We start from the raw sequence: 12,920 nt of genomic DNA, 5'->3' as shown, positions 1-12,920 counted from the left end.
ATGTGTCCGGCTGTGCTGCTCGAGCTCTCATTTCCAAAACCTTTTTTTGAACAGGCACTGAACGATGGACGCAGTCAGAAAAAAAAACACCTTACCCTTCGACTGAAGCCTCACCCAGCCATTATACAACACTCAGCAGACACTTCTCCTGCATTAGCGACCGGTCTCAGCCCGTCAAACACAGACACAGGACAGAGGCTGTTAGCGGAAGCCGGGCCGACTGTTAGTGTTAAATGGGAGCAATGTTTCCTCCTCCGGAATCACTATTTGACAAATGAGGGCTGATGGAGCAGTTCTCGTCGGGGCCATTATTTCTGATGGGGCCAGACGATCTGTAAGCGTGGAGCACTTGTTTGTCTGAGCTGAGCTGTGACGTCCTCTGGGCCAAACACCCAACCCACTGGAAACACACTCTCCAACTCATGGACTAATAGGGAAAATCTCTAAGCTGTAACGGCAGGAAACTTTTTTCAGCTTTAAGGTCTCTGTCAAGTTTTTACGTCACGTCTTTAATAAACACACACAGAGAGTTTTACTGCACATTAAAGGGCCGCCTTTATGAGAAAGCTAAATCCTTCATTTGTATCATTAGAACTCATTAGCCAACGTTTCACTCTTCCAGACCCGTGAGACGGATAGAAAGATGTTCACTCTCTAAGCCATGGTAAAGCGCCAACAGTCACCATCAGTCAGTCACCAATAGGGGCTTTCTGCCGTATTCTTTAATCTTCAAAATTCTCTCTTTAATTTCCCGAAAACCGGCGCTTGAAAAATAAATGGGGTCACCCAATTACTTGCAGACAAAAAATACTTTCATTTGATTAAGGGAGATGTTATCTCTCTCTCTCTCTCTCTCCCCCTCTCTCTCTCTCTCTCTCTCTCTCTCTCTCTCTCTGCTATTTCATTTTTGGTGCAAAATCACACGTTTCTCAGCCCTCAGAACATAACTTATTCTTTACATACATTTTTAAATTAACATTCTGCAGTTGAGAGATACAGTCAGAGTTTACTCAGTGATATCTTTAATGGTTTGTTAGCTTCCCCTGAGTGGTTTGTTGAGTTTAGCATATGAAACCCTGACCTAGGGAAATAGAATCGCAGTTGCACAAGCCAATGTAATCAAAGCTCATTCAGATGTGACTGGCAGCGAGTGTTTGGATAAGTGTAGCTGGCTGGCACACACATTATATTCACATTAAGAGGCATTTATGTACGTGTTGTGGTGTGTTTTAGCGAGTCGTGTGTCTTATGTGGACTAAATCCTACCTAATTAAGTTTGCATACACTGATGGGAGAGATTGCATTTCCAGTTGGACAGAAACTTCGTTGTCACTGTTTTTGCATGGACTATACAAGTGATGGAAATGATGGAAGAAACTAAAACCTTGGTGAAAAAATACAACAGTTTTTGTCAATGGACACGTAAATGTATGACTGTTTTCAAGCGGTCTCCATGCATCTCCTGACTGGTTAAACAATATCCTATGCTGTCCCCAAATGTATTTTTCTTTAAAAGTTTCTCTGCTTGACCTGTTGCACCTAACATGCAGGATCCTACATTATAACTGCCAGATCTTCTCAGATGGACGTGGCGAGAAGAAAATAATATCTATTTTTCAGCATTTTGGAAGGGTTAACTCCTGATTGTGCCATTAAAAAAAGGGCCATGATTTGATTTTTCTCACACTTTGAAAGGACTATTGTTTGTGTCCTCTATGTCTGAAATTGGATGGTGAGTCCTTTTAGAGAGCAGCGAAGGGGAAAGGATTTGTATTCACCTGCAGTATCTGAATAGAGCTGAGGAGGGGCTGAGGGAGAGGGAGAGAGAGAGAGAGAGAGAGCGAGAGAGAGGGGGCAACTACATAGTGCTTCCTTTATGTGATAATGGATTGCTCTGACATTCACACACATTGTGTCGTGGTGTGTCTATCTGTCAATACTTTCCAACCTCGTGAGATGAATGGCAAGATTTTAAACAGATGCCATTAAAGAGCTGTCATGCCGTGTCACAGCCGCTGACAGATGTATGTCTCTTTTAACATTCAGGTTGAATACATGTGTGAATATGATGCACTCACACATGGAACATATAGGTGTCTTGCCATCGTCCTCTCCTGCAAATGAATCCCTTTTCTCATTTTCTTTCTTTCTTTCTCTTTTTTTTCTGTAACTGCACTCTCTTTTATTGGCCCGGCTGGGCAACTGGATTCTTCTGTCAGCCTGCACAAAAGAGACAAAGTGGAAGCGGGGACGGGCGGTAATGAGCAACTCCTCTCTTACAGTGTTACATATAGACCGGGCACGGTGTGGGGAAAGCCTTGTGGGAGACAATAGAGGGTTTTGAGAGGTCTGGAGCCCTCTGAAGCCTCTCTTTGATTGGGTTTCCTGGCATTGCTTCTCCAGTGTTGGGGCCTGGTTGTGGAGAGAGGGAGCTGTGGGTTGAGGGAGGGGGTGTGAGGACCCTCCTCTGCGCTGACCTTTCACAGGCACAGGTGGGGTGGAGTGGACGGGGATGGTGGTGGAAGAGAGAGAGGGGTGGGGGTGGGGGGGCAGGAGTGGCCTATTGTTGTGCTCTGTGAATGTAGAGGTGCCACTCAAGGACACTAGACCTCACTGCCTCTGTCCACCTGCAGGAGATTTTCTCACCGCTACTTTATCGCTCGTAAATAATATGTTCTGTTAAAAATACTGTTATCTGATGTTGTTTGCATATTTTTGCTGGACAACCGCTTGCACAACTTGCTCTTTTTTAGCCATGCTAGAAGCAAAGCTTTAGAGAGGGAAATGTCCACCACTTTGATCCATACTGAAATATCAACAAACATGTGACATGGACTGAACATAACATTTTGTACATTCATTTCCCCCAAAGGACCAATGCTACGGACTGGTGATCCAGTGACTTCTCCACATGATACCATTGTTTGTCTATTACTGAAATATTTTGATAACTAACAGATGGTTTACTATGATATTTGGTACAGATATCAAGGATGCTCCACTTATGAACTTTGGGGATCCACTGCCTTTTCCTCTCGCCACCATGAGGTTCACATTTGGGGTTTTGAGTGAAGTGTTCAAATGACTTACAGTAGGCCAAAATGTTAAGCTAAGATGGCATGGTGTACCTAAAGATGAGCATGTTTGCATTGTCATTGTGAGCATTTGGGTGTTTATTTTTTTTATGTACATACATTAATATACTATACTTTTTAAAGCTGCATTAAAATGTCTCTGTCTTTCATCTCTTGTACTTGACATGGCTCTGAATCCCTTTCACATTGCGGATACATTCCACCATGCCGTTTAGTGAGGACTGATGTGGCCTCAGGGCAGACAAGATTGTTCCCAATAAGAGAAGTCCTTGCTCTGTCTGTCCACCTCCTTCTTTCTGACTGGTAAATTACATGTTCTGGTAACAGGCAGTGGTAACAGATTGTTCCAGCGCACAGTCAGCATTCACGCTTTGTTATCTGATGTTGTCGGCAGATTTGCTAGACTGAATGGTACCATACAAAGCTTAGACAGCTCCAAATGACCCATCGCTGCCTGCCTGCCTGCCTGCCTGTACTGTATCAGCACAATTCAAATTCCACTGGAGGAGTGTTTATTATACAGTAGTGCTTTTCCAGAAAGCTCTGGTTGCATTAACTGTTGACTCTGAGCAATCACATATAGACACTGTTTCTCTTTGTTACCCTGCCAGTGCCTAACGTTGCCCAAAGGAGTTCCTTTGCTACAAAACATCACAACTACTAGTTTTTTGTGTGTGTGTTTTGAGGTGAACATTTCCCCCCACACTGCCTTTCTCACACGCTCCTTTTGTGGCACCCCTAAGCTTAAAGTAAACTACACATATTGGCCCCATCTTGGGAGACCCTTCACATGGGGGAGAAAGCCATCCGGTGCGGACATGGTGGCAAACTGAGATTCTAATCATACCTCTTTTGTTGAGCTCAGCGGAGGTTGGGACTTTTTTCTTTCGGCAGAGCAGATGTCAAGCGTACAGTTTCTCTCCAAGGTTACTTATGAGATGATAAATGGGTCTGGGCCTCTCTGCCCCTTTTCTTTCCTCTCCATATGTCTCACGTGTTTGATGAGAGCTTTGGTTTGACATCTTTGTGTCAGCATGGAGATCTGAGATCTGAGAGGGTATCACCATGGATACAGAGAGCACCCTTTTGGAGAGCAATTTTAAGTGGCTGTGCTCTAGAAAACCCTTTCCTGCATTTGCAAACCTATAAGGCTTATGGGCTATATTGTGCAGGCTTATCTTTCACATCAGTATCTGACAACATGTATGTTTGGATTTTTCTGTCTGCTGACTCAAAGGCTTTGCTTGTCTTTCCCACAGCAGATTGCTTTTATGTTGATTACCTTCCTCAAAGCTCTTATGTGTCTGTAGCTTAAGTGTTACTTGTGACATTGGATGACAAGGATTTTGAGACTCGTGTATTTGCACATAACACACACGTTTGTGGCAGGCCAACATAACTCAAGCTCCATTTTTAACGTCTGACTTTATGCTAGGGAGTATGAAGTCACATACACACACATACATGAGCAGTGCTGCTGCTTGGCGATATTGAAACGTCCTCTTTTACGGGGTAATTACAGCGTGGGGATTAGCTATCAAATAGAGGTCAAGTTCAGACCCACAGTTGCTCGTTCAGTCTTTTGCCGCTTCCCCTCCTGAACTGGTTTTAATAATGCTTTTAACAGTGCCTCAACTCTCTTAATACTCCAGTAATGAGCCACTGTACAAGCCAGGTTTCAGAGAAGTGTAAAATGCACTTGCACTCTGATACTATATTTGCTCATTATTTATGGCCTTTTCTATATTGTGAGTAGGGATGCAACGATTTAAGATTTTAATTGTAGAGTTAATGTCTGAATCCTGTTTTCAGGATTATAATGCATTGATATATTTCACCACACTAAAGATCTACCTTTCAAAACAGAAATAATACAGCAACCACATAATGCAGTCAAAAAAGACAAGTATAAAAACAAACAAAAAGTCTATATACATCTGGAATTAGTTATAAGCTCCCTCTGTAAACAAACATCAATGTCCCTTTTTCCTTTGAACATAACACATGCAGTCTAAGGCTTCAGCAGCTCTGTCTGCATCAAGACTCTTTTGATCAACTATATGATGTATTGTGTATTTGTATAATGTATCCCCCCCCTTAAACACCAATGAGGGGAGCAGCCTTGGGTGACAGCATGTGTAACTTTTCTTATGTGTTAAACTTGTTAAAGCTGGTACACCAGGTTTGTTTTAGGGTGTATTCACACATGCCGTGTTTAGTTCGGTTGAAACGAACTCAGATGCAGATTCTGCCTTCGGTGCGCATCTTTCAGGCAGGTGTGAATACAGCAATCGCACTCGGGTGCGGACCAAACAAACGCTCCGAGACCCAGCTGAAGAGGTAGTCTCGGTGCGTTTCCAAACGCACTCTGCTGCAGTTCGTTTGTGGTGTGAATTTGTTCGGACTCGATCCGACCCAAATGCAGGAGGCACTGTGCCTTTTCTTTCTTTTCTTTTTTAATAAATAGCCGTCAGCTTCACATTATGGGAAAGTGTTGTTGTCGCCATTGTTAGGAAGATTAGTTGTGGTTTGACCGGGAGCCCAGAACAATATATTACATTTGATTGAGAGGACGCGTAAAAATGCTGAATGTGTTCAGCGATCAGATGAAGGAGAGGGTAGCGTCTCCCGCACAGTGCCAACAGGTTCACGCTGCGCAAGAAGTGTGTGTTTTTATTTTGCTCCCCATGTACGGGACCGTCAATACTGACCCCGTGTCAGTTTGGAGCTGAACTGCGCCGACCCAGCTGATACACAGCTTAATCAGCTGAGTGTCAGCTTGAGCCTATTCTTCTTGCGTGACGCGCGTCCAGCACCAAAAATACAGTAAAAATAATGTTTCACATCGTAGGATACAAGCCACATAACGTGGCATTGACATAGGGCTACACATTATAACCATATGAAACAACAATAATTTGATGTTTTTCCTCTTTATTTATATGTTAGATGTAGGCCCTTTTATTATTTTTAGCCCTATATTATATCAATGATATATATTTCGCAGTTTTAACTTCGTGCTTCCTGTTTCTCTCCACCCCAGAATGTCTGTCCAATGAATGAATGACCTCAGATCACGTGTGGTTTTGCTTCGTAATGCTGGTTCACTTGCAAAAGGGGCAATATGAAAGTGGACCACACCAAACAAAAAAAATCAAAACTCTATTTGGTCTGGACCAAAGCAAGTGCACTAGCGGACTTTCCCAGTGTGAATACACCCTAAATCTTGCCTGCAGTCTGCTTCTTGCATCATATTCAGCAATGAATGAATTTTCTTCGCTGTGCAACTTTTGTTCATAGAAAATTAATCTACCATAATGTCCCTTTGTTTGGAGTGAGAACAGAAACATTTGGTGTAGCTGAGCCTCTAAGGTTACAAAATTATGACGTTTTAAAACGGTTACTAGTGAAGTTGGTTAATTGCTGCATCCCTAATTGTGAGGCTGTAAAAATACCTCCAATTAGCCACCAGACATTACCCTGTGGATAAAGAAAGAGCATCATACACCCGACCCAGGCCCTCCCAATCACATGAATGTGCTGGTATAATTTGAGGACACGACTCACCAACTAAATGTAATATTTAGCTGGTCTGAAAAGATAAGATGAAAGCAAAACACAGGGATTTCCTCCTTAACATGGCGTCCCATCTAGCGGTGCTGCTTCTTTCTGCATGCTCAAGAGGGACGCTTTCTCAGAAGTGCCAGTGCCGGCAGTGATTAGCATTTGGGCTGAGGGGACAGAGAGCGACTCCCGGGGTGTTTTTGGCGTGTAGAGGGAGGAAGCGTAGTGAATGCCAATGTGCGGTGCTCTGAGAAAAGAGGGGGACCAAACAAATTGCCGGACATGTTGAGTTAGTTGCAGATGCCTATTAGCATTAGAAGTTGTGGCAGATTGATACTGTTGCTTAGGAGAAGTAGTAAAAACCAGAGCAAAATATTCTAAAATGGCTACTCCAGAGATGTGTTATTGCACTTCCATCTCGTTGGGTGCTTTACTGACAATGGGTGCAAAAGCTGAAGTATCCTGACTTTAATTTCTTAGTGGATTCTAGCTGCAAAAACACTAGAGCATATACACTTCCCATAATGCAAACCTATTTAATCATCCCCCTGCCTGTTAAGTGCCCACATTTTCGCAACAGTCAGCTAGTAGCTCATGCTCTATGTTCAAAATTTGCAGACTCAAGCTAAAGTTAAAATTTATGAGCTTGATTTTAATAGTGATTGAGTTGCCATTTTAACACATCACAGGTTTTACATCAGGAAATGTACGAATAATGTGGATTAGATGTTGTGTATCAAAACCTGTTCAGTTTTAGCTTGCGGTATTCATCCAACAAGAGAGAAAGGATAAGGAAGCACACACCATATCTATACAGTAGAGCAGATGATTTCAGCAGATCCTGGCGTTATATAGTCTGGCATTGTACCGTGCAGATGAAAGGGCAGCGGTGTGTTTTTGAGCTGCAGGGCCCCGTGAACAACAGGACCCCAATTCATATGTTAACCACACCAATTATTTGCATTCGGCCCCCAATTATAAAAGCTAATGAGAAGATTATACGAAACGCATGCTGGAGCCTGCCCGCCGAAATTTCCATTGTGATACTATAGCTGGCTGCAGATAAAAGGCATGGGAGTGGTGTTAGACAAAGCCACTGAACATTCAAGTTCATGCATGGCTATAAGTCATACCACTGCTGCTATTTGTTGTGAATCTTTAGCTATGTCGATTAAATGTTAAATGTTAAATGTACCAAACTTAATTCTCCTCTCTGCTATTGTGTAAAAGGACTTACAGAAGACTATGTCGGATATACAGTAATTTACCATATGATTTTGACTTTCCAAACTCACTGCCCTCGACAGCAAGGCCTTTTCAAGTGACCTCTCGCTCCCCTATAGATGTTTAGCAGCACAGGTGAATGGGCATGCAGCCCTGGGTGTGAATACCGTGAAGTGACAACCTGCACTGCAGCGGGAGCATCCGGCATCCTCGGAAAAATAAACTCTTTCAACCGTATCTGTTTTCTCATCATCACCTTCCTGAGTGCCGAGCCATTCTCATCATTATACCCCCCCTCCCCCCCCCCCAATTCAGCCCGTCTGTAGGGGATCCCTGCTGCTCCATTTATACCGTACCCAGGCTCACAAACCCCTGATTGCCTGAGCCATCAATAGCAACCGGTTATAGGAGTTAATTAGGGTGCTTGGAACGAGAGAATGGCATGTCTTTCATCATACATGTTAAAACCGTACAGTATTACTGATGCAACATCAATGATTTTGTCAGTGCTGCAGTGTTGCATCAGTTTTGTTTGGCACAGACAATGACACTATCTTCACTAGTGGTTAGCGTAAAGCATGTGGAGTAGTATTATCTGTTGCTGTAAGGGAAATTCAATTGGGCTTTTCCCCCTGCTGACTGCTATTCATTTACACAGTGGTGCACTCCAATTCTCAGTGCTCGTGCCCCTGTCAGCTCCATCTGTGCGCGGAGACATGTCCCAACCCTCACGTTCCCTGGCCAGTGTGTATGAATGTGCGTGTATGTGCTTCGTGTCTGACGTGCGCACAAAACCAATTAGTTTTGGGATGCCGAAGTAGCTGGCCGTGGGAAAATGACAATGGAGTAATTGAAGAGGCTGGCTGAATTAGTGGCCGGACAGCTCAATGCAACGCTAACACAAGTGTTTTCTCCACGGACAAAATTAACAGGGTGAAAGGCAAGTCCTGAGAGAAAGGTGGTCTAACGTTGTTGTAGACAGTTATTACCATTACAGCCTTTTCACTTTGCTGACATTCATGTTTACTGAAGAAACTAAGTGAAGTAGTTCAGTTGTGTAGATGCATTTAAAGGTTCTTAACAGTTTAACACAAATCAAATTTACTTCCCATCAGCCAATCATTTTCCCAGACATTCCATGCAGCCATAAAGACTTGCATACGGAAATCCAATTTGTCCAAGCTAAATTATTTTTGCACACTAATGCAGTTTATGCGCAAATGATCTGCACTTTTGTGAAAAAATGCATCCATGCAAGTTGAGCTACTTGTAAAGAAACTTTGACATAGAATGGAAATCAATGGCTAGACTCTGGAATGTTTAGTAAAAGCCACAACATATTACAATCGACAGCATCTCAAAGTATTTGGCAAATTGCAAGGGGGCTGACATACAGATGGACCCACATAGAATTATCACCTGATTTTTCTCTCCCCTTAGCTCATGCGTATTAGCATCTTTCAGATCATTGTAATTGTTTTACAGTGGTTGTCTCATCGTTCTCATAGCGTTGTTTTAAACTTCAGCGGCCAGCTGTTTTCAATGTAAACCCACTGTACACTACCTGCCCACCATCAAACAACAGTGGCATACGATTTTGAATGACACCACACCAACGAAGATGGCATGGAGCTGAAAATGGGGACATGGGAAAATGAGTCCCTGACAACATAAAATCCTTTGGAAAAGCAAATGTATTTTCAAGAGAATATCAAACTGAAGAACATATAGGACCCTGGGAACATACACTCCCCTGGTAAACATATTAGAGCATTTAGAAGCTGCAGAGCCATATTCCCCTTTAAAGATGAATTACTATTTGACTCCCTAGGTGGCCATGACACTCCACATGAATGATAATATTGCTCTGTATCTGGTCAATGTGTAAATAAGAAACTCTTTGCGAACATGCTCACCTTATCAACTTAGAAGGTGATGATATATTAATGTGCTGACATCTTGTTTATATTTCCCCCAAGCTTCCAAAATAATCAGTTTGTGCGAGTTTAAGGAGCCAAAACGCATATCTGGCTGTTGTCATCCTGAGCTAGTGCTTTTAGCTTTCCTAAGTGAGACAGTAGATCAGTTTATCGTCAGCTTAGCCTCATCTACTTTTGAAAAATAGCTAAAAAGCCTCACTGGAAGGGTCCTCCATAACCTGTTCATGTTTCCTCCAAAGAGACCATTTCCTGTATGATTATATCTGCCGTCCGACAGCTATGGGCAAAGCACTTCAAACTGTGTTTTTATCTCGTCCTCAGCAGTCTGAGCTGAAGTGAGCTTTATTTACTTTGGCTTTTCCAGTGCTGTCAGGGCAGGATGCATGGCAAGGCTCAACAATTGTGATGGATGTTTTCTGATTGCCTGTCCCTTTGAAGAATTGTATATTAAAATGAGAAATGTGCTTCGAAATTTGGTTTCTCCTAGCTTAAGCTCACAATAAATGTCCATTATGCAAGCATGGGCCTCCTGACACGTCAGTAAAGTGAAGTGTTTAAGAACAAGAGACATGCATACTTCAACTACTTGATTTAAATAGGCTTAATAGTGTCTGTTTATTTCTTTTTAATGCTCTGGCGAGATGTCTGTATTTTCAGGCCCTGATGGTCGTTTTTTAAGAGCCGCACTTGAATCTCCACTGTCGTCCTACTGTTAGGGGGATGTAAGAAGTTGGCCTGTGTCACTGCAGCTCACAGGGATAATTATAGCACATACACACACAAAGGAATAAAGCCACACATGTATGCAGTATGCACATGAAGTCACACACATGCTGACTGGCTAGAGCTGAGCTGCTACACCTCATTAAATTGGGAAATGAATCCTGGATGAAGGCCTGGCTCCTTTCCAGATGAGAATCGCCAGGCTTTTGGGGATTCACCATAAAACGTTTAATTAACACATTTATTCTCTTGCTGTCAAGACTGTCCTATTTTCTCTCCACCTGAGACTGTGCACTATGCACACAAGGTTCAGACTGTATTTTATGTTGTTTTATTTCATGAAATATATTGACCTTAATAACCTTTACATTAACTAAATGAAATTGGCACTGAGAAATGTTTACAATGAAACACCTTACGAATCACCATGCAGGAAAGGCATTTTTTACGTCTGATGGTTAATTTCTAACACACAAAAGGTTGAAAATGTAAAAGGCTGTTGCAGGTTTTCTGCTCAGCACGGGGTTTAGCACCCCTGCCTGCAGCCTGCAAATGAGCTTGATGAAATTGCCCCCCCTGGATCTTTTCATATGAAATCCCAAGCCAGAGCCTGCCTGATTGTGTCCACAGCAGTCAGTGTGATTGGCTGCCCTGGGCGAAAATTACAGGCCTTCCCCAGAGAGGTGTAGTGGAAGCTGGGGGCATGCAGACGTTAGCCTCTGTCTACTCCCCTGCTACCAGAAGCCGGCTCGGGGGCCTGGTACTGAATCATGACTGTAGGGCGGCGCTAACAAATACATCGGTTCCCCAAGGAGGAGCAGGCCAGGATCTAACTGCCTGGCTGTGTCTAGCCCCTGGACCCAGACATACACTAGCTTCCACGTCCTCATCTTCAGCCTTGACCCGACCCACACCCAAAGGGAGGAGAGCACTCAGAGCACTATGCAGCTCCCCGATTTAATGGACACCATTTCATTCTTTCATACAGTCCCAAGCATTGATATCTTTAAATTTGATAGTGCGCTTTTCTGCGACATCGCAGCAAATTAAGTCTGCCTAAGCTCCAAATTAAGCTGTAACATTTTAATACTGTGCCAGCGGATGCCTTGGGTAAGACAAGCTGGAGAGCTCTTTTAAAGGAGGTCAGGCGGCAGTTGTTAAAAGCTGGAAGAGGACTCCTCCTCACTTCTGTTTCCTCGTTCTTTGCAAGCTGCGCGCACATTCATACACAGATGATGTATGATACTGATCATTTCTTTGTAACTGAATTATGCAAATGAATATAAATTTAACTGAGCAATGTCACATTGACTTAGTTATTATTTTTCTCTGAAGCCTGGGTCATTCTGGTTTTGATTACACTGGCAGTGATTACTTTATAGTTGGTGTTTGGCTATCATTCCTTCTGGGCTGTCTCAAAAAGATTGCTTGTGGTTGGATAAAGGTGTGATACAGCAAATACAAGCTGAGCTGCCTGGCAACAAGAGAAACATTTCAAATCTGCATATCCATTAGTACATCCATTTATGTTTTGCTCTCTGATCTATTCAGAGTCCATCCACAATAATACACTCATGTTGTCATGGAGGCATAATTAGATCATATTAAGTGACAAAAGAAAAAATTCTCACTTCAAAAAAAATCCTCATAACAGTTTTTATTAAAGGCAAGATAGCCTTTCACCAGATTGTTCTAACCTCTAAACAAGCTAGCTCACTTTAACCTGAACTAAGATGCCAGCGATCTAAGATCTCCCCAATCACACAAAACCAACGTCACTTGAAAGACTAGTGGTCAAGCGTCTGTAATCTGACCTGATTGTAGATCAGTTTACTCCTGCCTCAGTCGGTCAGTCAGTCAATCAAACTGATAAAGCTGAGAGTGAAATGGAAAGTAAAGTGAGTCCCCCCCCCCGTCCCGTCCCGTCCTCTGGCATGACAAATGTCAGCTGATATGATCGATATGTCAGAGAGGCCTAATGGCATTGTGGGGCCATGGTGGTGATGATTAGCCTGGCTAAAATGAGCCCATGTGGCCCGCGTTGGCCCTCATCGGGGAGTGCACTAGATCAAAACGATAGCTCCCAGCAAAAACTGCACTGCATGGAGACTATCATTGATCTGTGGGCTGGAGCTATATGTGTCCATCTCTCTCTCATTCCCTCTGTCTCTCTCTCTCACCAGCTAATGAACACGAAGTAGAACAAAACCCAGTGTTATGATTGATAGCCGCGGTAACTGGATGTGCTATTCAACCCAGTAATCTCTGTTCCTGCTTCCATCCTCTTATCTCTGACGCTCTCTCGCTCTTTCTCTCCCTCCCTCCCTCTCTCTCTCCATCCATCCCTCCCTCTTCCTTTCTCTCTCTCCCTCCC

The 12,920-nt window shown here is 43.2% G+C and overlaps 1 protein-coding gene across 1 annotated transcript in view; it reads left to right on the top strand.

The window, feature by feature from the left end:
- The window catches only part of nrcamb (neuronal cell adhesion molecule b), a 65,707-nt gene that overhangs the window by 32,881 nt on the left and 19,906 nt on the right, over positions 1-12,920 (top strand).

Source organism: Ammodytes marinus (genome assembly GCF_949987685.1).
Source record: "Ammodytes marinus genome assembly, chromosome: 5".
Taxonomy (NCBI): Eukaryota; Metazoa; Chordata; class Actinopteri; order Uranoscopiformes; family Ammodytidae; genus Ammodytes; species Ammodytes marinus.
The sequence above is the reverse complement of the archived record's forward strand: the minus strand, read 5'-3'. Positions and strand labels throughout refer to the sequence as shown.